Genomic DNA, 8,175 nt, shown 5'->3' with positions numbered 1-8,175 from the left:
TTGAAAAAATGACCGAAAAGGCAAGGCTATAGTATGGAAAAAAAAGTCAAAATTGACATGTCCCAAAAAAGCTGAAAACACCTCTAAACAGCATAAAATAGCGTGTTGAGACACGCTATAGCATTTAAAGTTGCAAAAACAGCCAAAAAACACCAAGATTTGAATGTTGAAAAAATGACCGAAAAGGCAAGGCTATAGTATGGAAAAAAAGTTCAAAATTGACATGTCCCAAAAACAGCTGAAAACACCTCTAAACAGCATAAAATAGCGTGTTTAGACACGCTATAGCATTTAAAGTTTTTGCAAAAAAAAGCCAAAAACACCAAAATTTTAGGAACGTTGAAAAAATGACCGAAAAGGCAAGGCTATAGTATGGAAAAAAGTTCAAAATTGACATGTCCCAAAAACAGCTGAAAACACCTCTAAACAGCATAAAATAGCGTGTTTGAACACACGCCATAGCATTTAAAAAGTTTAAAACTTGCAAAAACAGCCAAAAAAACAAAATTTGGAACGTTGAAAAAATGACCGAAAAGGCAAGGCTATAGTATGGAAAAAAGTCAAAATTGACATGTCCCAAAAACAGCTGAAAACACCTCTAAACAGCATAAAAAAGCGTGTTGAGACACGCCATAGCATTTAAAAGTTGCAAAAACAGCCAAAAACACCAAGATTTAGAATGTTGAAAAAAATGACCGAAAAGGCAAGGCTATAGTATGGAAAAAAGTTCAAAATTGACATGTGTCCCAAAAAACAGCTGAAAACACCTCTAAACAGCATAAAATAGCGTGTTGAGACACGCTATAGCATTTAAAAAAACTTGCAAAAACAGCCAAAAACACCAAGATTTAGAACGTTGAAAAAATGACCGAAAAGGCAAGGCTATAGTATGGAAAAAAGTCAAAATTGACATGTCCCAAAAACAGCTGGAAACACCTCTAAACAGCATAAAAAAGCGTGTTTAAACACACGCTATAGCATTTAAAGTTGCAAAAAAAACTGCCAAAAACACCAAGATTAGAACGTTGAAAAAAAATGACCGAAAAGGCAAGGCTATAGTATGGAAAAAAGTTCAAAATTGACATGTCCCAAAAACAGCTGAAAACACCTCTAAACAGCATAAAAATAGCGTGTTTAGACACGCTATAGCATTTAAAGTTGCAAAAACAGCCAAAAACACCAAGATTTAGAACGTTGAAAAAAAATGACCGAAAAGGCAAGGCTATAGTATGGAAAAAAGTGTCAAAATTGACATGTCCCAAAAACAGCTGAAAACACCTCTAAACAGCATAAAAAGCGTGTAGAGACACGCTATAGCATTTAAAGTTTTGCAAAAAACTGCCAAAAAACACCAAGATTTAGAACGTTGAAAAAATGACCGAAAAGGCAAGGCTATAGTATGGAAAAAAGTCAAAATTGACATGTCCCAAAAACAGCTGGAAACACCTCTAAAACAGCATAAAATAGCGTGTTTAGACACGCTATAGCATTTAAAGTTGCAAAAAAAGCCAAAAAACACCAAGATTTGAACATTTGAAAAAATGACCGAAAAGGCAAGGCTATAGTATGGTATGGAAAAAAAGTCAAAATTGACATGTCCCAAAAACAGCTGGAAACACCTCTAAACAGCATAAAATAGCGTGTAGAGACACGCCTATAGCATTTAAAGTTGCAAAAAACAGCCAAAAACACCAAGATTTAGAACGTTGAAAAAATGACCGAAAAGGCAAGGCTATAGTATGGAAAAAAAGTTCAAAATTGACATGTCCCAAAAAACAGCTGAAAAAACACCTCTAAACAGCATAAAATAGCGTGTAAGACACGCTATAGCATTTAAAGTTGCAAAAAAAACAGCCAAAAAAACACCAAGATTTGAACGTTGAAAAAATGACCGAAAAGGCAAGGCTATAGTATGGAAAAAAGTTCAAAATTGACATGTCCCAAAAACAGCTGAAAACACCTCTAAACAGCATAAAATAGCGTGTTGAGACACGCTATAGCATTTAAAGTTGCAAAACTGCCAAAAACACCAAGATTTAAAACGTGTTGAAAAAATGACCGAAAAGGCAAGGCTATAGTATGGAAAAAAGTTCAAAATTGACATGTCCCAAAAAAACAGCTGGAAACACCTCTAAACAGCATAAAATAGCGTGTTGAGACACGCTATAGCATTTAAAGTTGCAAAAACGGCCAAAAACACCAAGATTTAGAACGTTGAAAAAATGACCGAAAAGGCAAGGCTATAGTATGGAAAAAAAGTCAAAATTGACATGTCCCAAAAAACAGCTGAAAACACCTCTAAACAGCATAAAATAGCGTGTTTAGACACGCCATAGCATTTAAAGTTGCAAAAACTGCCAAAAACACCAAGATTTAGAACGTTGAAAAAATGACCGAAAAGGCAAGGCTATAGTATGGAAAAAAGTTCAAAATTGACATGTCCCAAAAACAGCTGGAAAACACCTCTAAACAGCATAAAAAAGCGTGTTGACACGCCATAGCATTAAAGTTGCAAAAAACTGCCAAAAAACACCAAGATTTAGAACGTTGAAAAAATGACCGAAAAGGCAAGGCTATAGTATGGAAAAAAGTTCAAAATTGACATGTCCCAAAAAAACAGCTGGAAAACACCTCTAAACAGCATAAAATAGCGTGTTTAGACACACGCTATAGCATTTAAAGTTGCAAAAACAGCCAAAAACACCAAGATTTAGAACGTTGAAAAAATGACCGAAAAGGCAAGGCTATAGTATGGAAAAAAGTTCAAAATTGACATGTCCCAAAAACAGTGCTGAAAACACCTCTAAACAGCATAAAATAGCGTGTTTAGACACGCTATAGCATTTAAAGTTGCAAAAAAAACTGCCAAAAACACCAAGATTTAGAACGTTGAAAAAATGACCGAAAAGGCAAGGCTATAGTATGGAAAAAAGTTCAAAATTGACATGTCCCAAAAACAGCTGGAAACACCTCTAAACAGCATAAAATAGCGTGTTTAGACACGCTATAGCATTTAAAGTTGCAAAAACTGCCAAAAACACCAAGATTTAGAACGTTGAAAAAATGACCGAAAAGGCAAGGCTATAGTATGGAAAAAAGGTCCAAATTGACATGTCCCAAAAACAGCCTCAAACAGCGTGTTGAGACATGCCATAGCATTTAAAGTTGCAAAAACTGCCAAAAACACCAAGATTTAGAATGTTGAAAAAATTTAGAGTACAAGGGAAGCATTGACGCACTTTTCCTTAATATCAGGAGAATTCAAACAGCTCTCATCATGGCAGCCGCTCAGGTACTTTCGGCTCATCTCACTCAGTTAGGAACCTTCGTAAGCAAAAAGAGATATTGGACTGCAGTCAAGGGACAGGAAGTTGAGTTGAGAGACAGGAAGTTGAGTGAAGGTAAAGGATGAGAGTATAAGAGGCAAAAACAGTAATAAGAACAGATTAAGTAGAAGAGTCAAAAAGTATGAAGCACGGGACTGGAATAGGAAAGTCAGGAAAGTGGCAGAGTCATGAGGCAGGAAAGTCAGAAAAGATGAAAGACGGGGATTAAACATCTGTTAGGTTTTGAATGACAGGGAGCAGTCATATAATGTATGGAGGTTCGGTATGTCATCGATGACGTACCTCGCAACGAACACTTAAAACAGGTAAAAACACACAATTGTCTCCTTAAATTTTCATATACGGAATACTGAATTTTTTTCAGTCGAGAAAGAAGAATACAACAGAGCATCAGATAAGTGAAAAAAATACAAAGTGTTTAATACTAATGTTAGATTGTTAGAAGAAGTAACGTTTAAAATGCACATTAACATAAGTTACTATTGCACAAAGTATGCCTCAGTTTGTTGAGTTGTACAGTTTGATGGTCACAGGTAGAAAAGACCTCCTGTGGCGTTCTGCGGTGCTCCTCGGTGGTCGCAGTCTCGGACCAAGGGGCTCCGAGAGGACCCCGACGTGGTCTGCGGGGGGTGAGAGATGTTGCCCATTATACCGAGCAGTTTCCTCAGCATCCTGCAACCTGCTTTTATTCTGCTTTTAGCGACGACTGCAGAAAATTTAAAACTTGAAAGTTATAAATTGGCAAAGACTTCCTGCAGTTTTCTTGGCTGTAACTTCCTGGAGTCATGGTTGCCTGGCAGCGCCAAAAGGAAACAAACTGCATTTTGTTACCTTTGGAAAAAGCCAGGTGAGTTATTTTAAGTGTTTATGCTAAGTTTAGTTAACTATATCTTTGCCTTAGCAAATTTATAGCTACAGCAAGGATACTCAACTTTGCGTCGGGGCCGCTTTGACAAAATGACAGGACGCCAGAAACAGCAGCCACATACATGTTTCTAGGATTTTAGGACATTTCTAGGATTTTAGGACATTTCTAGGATTTTAGGAAGTCTGTAGGATTTCAGGACATTTGTTCGATTTTAGGTAATTTCTAGGATTTTAGGACATTTGTCAGGTCTTAGGAAGTTTCTAGAATTTTAATAAATTTCTAGCATTTCAGTACATTTCTAGGATTTTAGGAGTTTTTAAGGGTTTCAAAAAACATCTAGGATTTTAGCACAATTCCAGAATTTTAGCATGTTTCAAGGGTTTTAGGCCATTTCTTGGATTTTAGCACATTTTTGGGGATTTTTGGTCATTTCTAGAATTTAGGAACATTTCAAGGGTTTTAGGACATTTCTGAGATTTTAGGACATCTCCAGGACGTGAGGATGTTTTCAGGATTTAAAGACATTCCTACAATTTTGGGACATTTCTACGATTTCAGCACATTTCTAGGATTTTTGGACATTTCTCTGAATTTATGGCATTTCTAGAATTTTAGCATATTTCTGGGATTTTAAGACATCCCCAGGGTATGAGGATGTTTCACAATTTTAGGACATTTCTAGGATTTTAGGACATTTTGAGGATTTTAGCACATATTTAGGATATCTCTTCGGTATGAGGATGTTTTGTGATTTTAGGACATTTCTTGGGATGTGGCATTTCTAGAATTTTAGGACAATTCTAGGATTTTAGCACATTTCTTGGATTTTAGGATTTTTCTGTGATTTTAGGACATTTTCGGTTCTTTAGTACACTTCTGGGATGTGGGGACTATTCATGAATTTAGGACATTTATAGGATTTTAGGATGTTCCTAGGATTTTATGACATTTCTCTGATTTTAGGCAATTTCTGAGATTTAAGGACATCTCTATGATTTAAGGATGGTTCTGGATTTTAGGACATTTCTTGTAATTTATGACATTTCTGGGATTTAAGCATATTTCTGGTATTTCAGGACGACTCTAGGACGTGAGGATGTTTCACAACATTAGGAAAATTCTGGGATTTTCTGAAGTTTCTTAGATTTCAGGACATTACTAGGATTTTACAACATTTCTAAAATTTTAGCTCACTTCAAGGATTTTAGGACATTTCTTAGATTTCTGAAATATTCATTTGCACTTCCTAATGCTGTGTGCAGTTTACAGAACAGTTTGAAGAACTTCTTTTATGCCAATTTGTCCTGGCCGCCACCAAGCTGAAGCTCTGATAAATGTTCTTTTGCTGTGTTGGGGATAAAAAGGCGTCTGTCCCTTTAAACCGCAGCAGGAGGTGGTGCTCTCCGGCACATGAGAGGAGGGGGAGGGAGGGCCGCTTTGTGCGCCACACACATGCAAACTAAACGGACACTGGAGCACCAACAAGGGAACTGTCCTGCCGCAACTCTCCTGCCGAGGACTTTGTAGTTACACGGAGGCTTTTTCTCCTGCGTTGCTTTTCTCCTGTTTACGGAAAGCCGAGTGGACTATAACCTGAAACTTCTCCGTCGCTGGGACTGTAAAGAAAGGTAACATGTCTTTATTATTTTAGAGTTGACTGAGCTATAATGCCCTGCTGTATTACTTATTTATACTGCGAGTGACGACGTGTTATAATTATCAGGCTATAGTTAGGCTGCCTCATTGAGTTTTCAGACTATTCAGTGGTGTTAGAAAAGAGACTTAGGTTGAAGTAAAGACAACGGTGTGAAATCTGCATCTCATTTGAATGTCAAACCTACCTTTGGTCAATCAGCGCCTGGGTGTCCCATATGGAGAGACAACAATGAGCCCTCTGGCGTCCTCTGTGTCCTCCATCAGCCGGCAGACTACAAAGTAAAGGGCAAGCATTACATGATGAAAGTCACCACTTAGGTGTATCTTTTGTAGCTCAGAATGAATGAAGTTGTGCAGAGTAGCTCAAACTTTTTTTCTAATGTTGTGGGATTTGCAAATAGAGAAAAATGAGATTACATTACATTTTGCACAAAGGCACTACTTTAGCAAGCAATCCTCCGTTTTAAAAATGAAATAATACATCATGAAATTATAGAATTATCCGTTTTAGAGGCAAGGCCATAATAGGCTGATTGGAGGAGCAATAAACAGCAATGACAGTAAACTATATCACATTGAGGATCCCCACTAGGAGTCCTCAAGGGTCCACAGACCTCTGGATTCACAAATTACACATGACTAAGGGACTGTGCTGTATTTATCATGGCATAGGGGCAGCAGAGGTGTGAATGTTGCAATGTTATGAGTTTTTTTTTTACAATATAATAACCATCTCATAAAATACCTATCACAGTATTATAGATTTTTTATTATTATTATAAGTAACAATGATCCTCTAAGGAATGAAAACAGGATGTTTTTTTTTTTGTTTGGCTGAACAACTGTTTTCTCACTGTAATGTCAGTGTGAGATGATTTTTATTTTCAGTGGAAGTATGTGGAAAAAGTTTCCCCTTGAAAATAACTAAAAGAAGATGTGAGAGCTTCTGTCCAGTTGCATTTTTTCAACATTGTAAATGATCAGATGTACAAGGTAATAAATGTCAATTTTTATATGCTATATTTAATTTAATTTTAATGCTATATTTTGAAATCGGTATACCGCTTTAACACTAATCATTACCCTCCTCATAGCTACTAATATTTTGCTTTAAGCCTCCTTGGGTGACTGGGGTAGTCATAAATAACCATATTTCACTTTACACCACCCTCCGCTCTCACTAATAATGAACAGTCCCTAAAACCTTCAGTTTTCATATATACACAAGTGGGAACTAGGTTGCAGTGTCTGAAATAAGTGTCCCAAATAACTATTTTGAGCTACAGGACAGGATATGGTTTAATCAGAGCGGCCAGATGGACCTAAAAGCATCAGTTCTCTTCACTGAGAGTTACGTAACATTAATACTCTGTTATGGGAACACAAAGCACAGTAAACTCTCTGGGAATCTACCAAGAGCTCAACAAGCTACACGGCCACTTTCACCTCATCTCTCACTCCCAAATTTGTCCACTTTCCCGCGTCATTAGAGAGTTGTTCCTGTTTGTGTTTACAGACCTGGCACTTGCCTGTCATGCCTCATCATGCCTGATGAACTGGCTAATTTACTCCAGAATTTCCACCGTGGCCGTAAACCTGCCCGGCCTCATTCATCATGCTCCGATCGAAGGCCGAATAAGTGTGTGCTTGTCTTTAACTACACTGACCATAAAGTGTGGAGGCCCATTTTATAACACTCTATTTAATTATTCAGTGCTCATCGTCTGTAATCAAGTCTTGTTAAAGCACCAGTCTGGACAGAAAAGCATGGGGACATACTGACTAATGGGCTTGGCTGTGGTGTTGACTGTTGCCCTTTGACCCCCTCCTACACTCACAAACACACAACCACACTCTAACAACAGCTTGTCATTTCACTTGATGAATCATCTACCCAACACTTATTTTTAGCTCTATGTTAAAGCAAAATTAAGCAACTGGAGAGATTCAGGCCAAGCCCAGACTGCCTGATCACTATCACCAAGCCAGCAGCGCCACTTTTCCAAGCTTGCTTTTCTGTCTTTCCCAGTCACTAAAGCGATGCATTATCACACACACTCCAGGCCTTTCAGCTCCTTATTGTATGACTTCTCCAGAGCTGCCAGGCAGATATCTCTCCATCAAGATCTATTGTGTGCGCTGCAGAGTCAGAGGGGAGGGGAGCATGTGTGTGTCATCTCTGACTGACTGAGCTTTTTTTGTGCAATGGAGGCTCTGGAGAATACTGCCGCTGCGTAGTGAGGAAGCTGGCTACCTGCCCGACTGACTGCGCTGAGGTCATTACAGCTTTATACTGGAATAGAG

The 8,175-nt window shown here is 37.9% G+C and overlaps 1 protein-coding gene across 1 annotated transcript in view; it reads left to right on the top strand.

The window, feature by feature from the left end:
* Positions 1–5,644: 5,644 nt before the first annotated feature.
* Positions 5,645–8,175, top strand: part of cdc42ep4b (CDC42 effector protein (Rho GTPase binding) 4b) — a 28,948-nt gene continuing 26,417 nt past the window's right edge. The window contains exon 1 of the mRNA XM_042507785.1: positions 5,645–5,843. The gene's annotated coding sequence lies outside the window, so the exon portion shown is untranslated. The remainder of the gene's footprint in view (positions 5,844–8,175) is intronic.

Source organism: Plectropomus leopardus, chromosome 19, assembly GCF_008729295.1.
Source record: "Plectropomus leopardus isolate mb chromosome 19, YSFRI_Pleo_2.0, whole genome shotgun sequence".
NCBI lineage: Eukaryota > Metazoa > Chordata > Actinopteri > Perciformes > Serranidae > Plectropomus > Plectropomus leopardus.
This window is presented reverse-complemented; position numbering and strand designations above follow the sequence as displayed.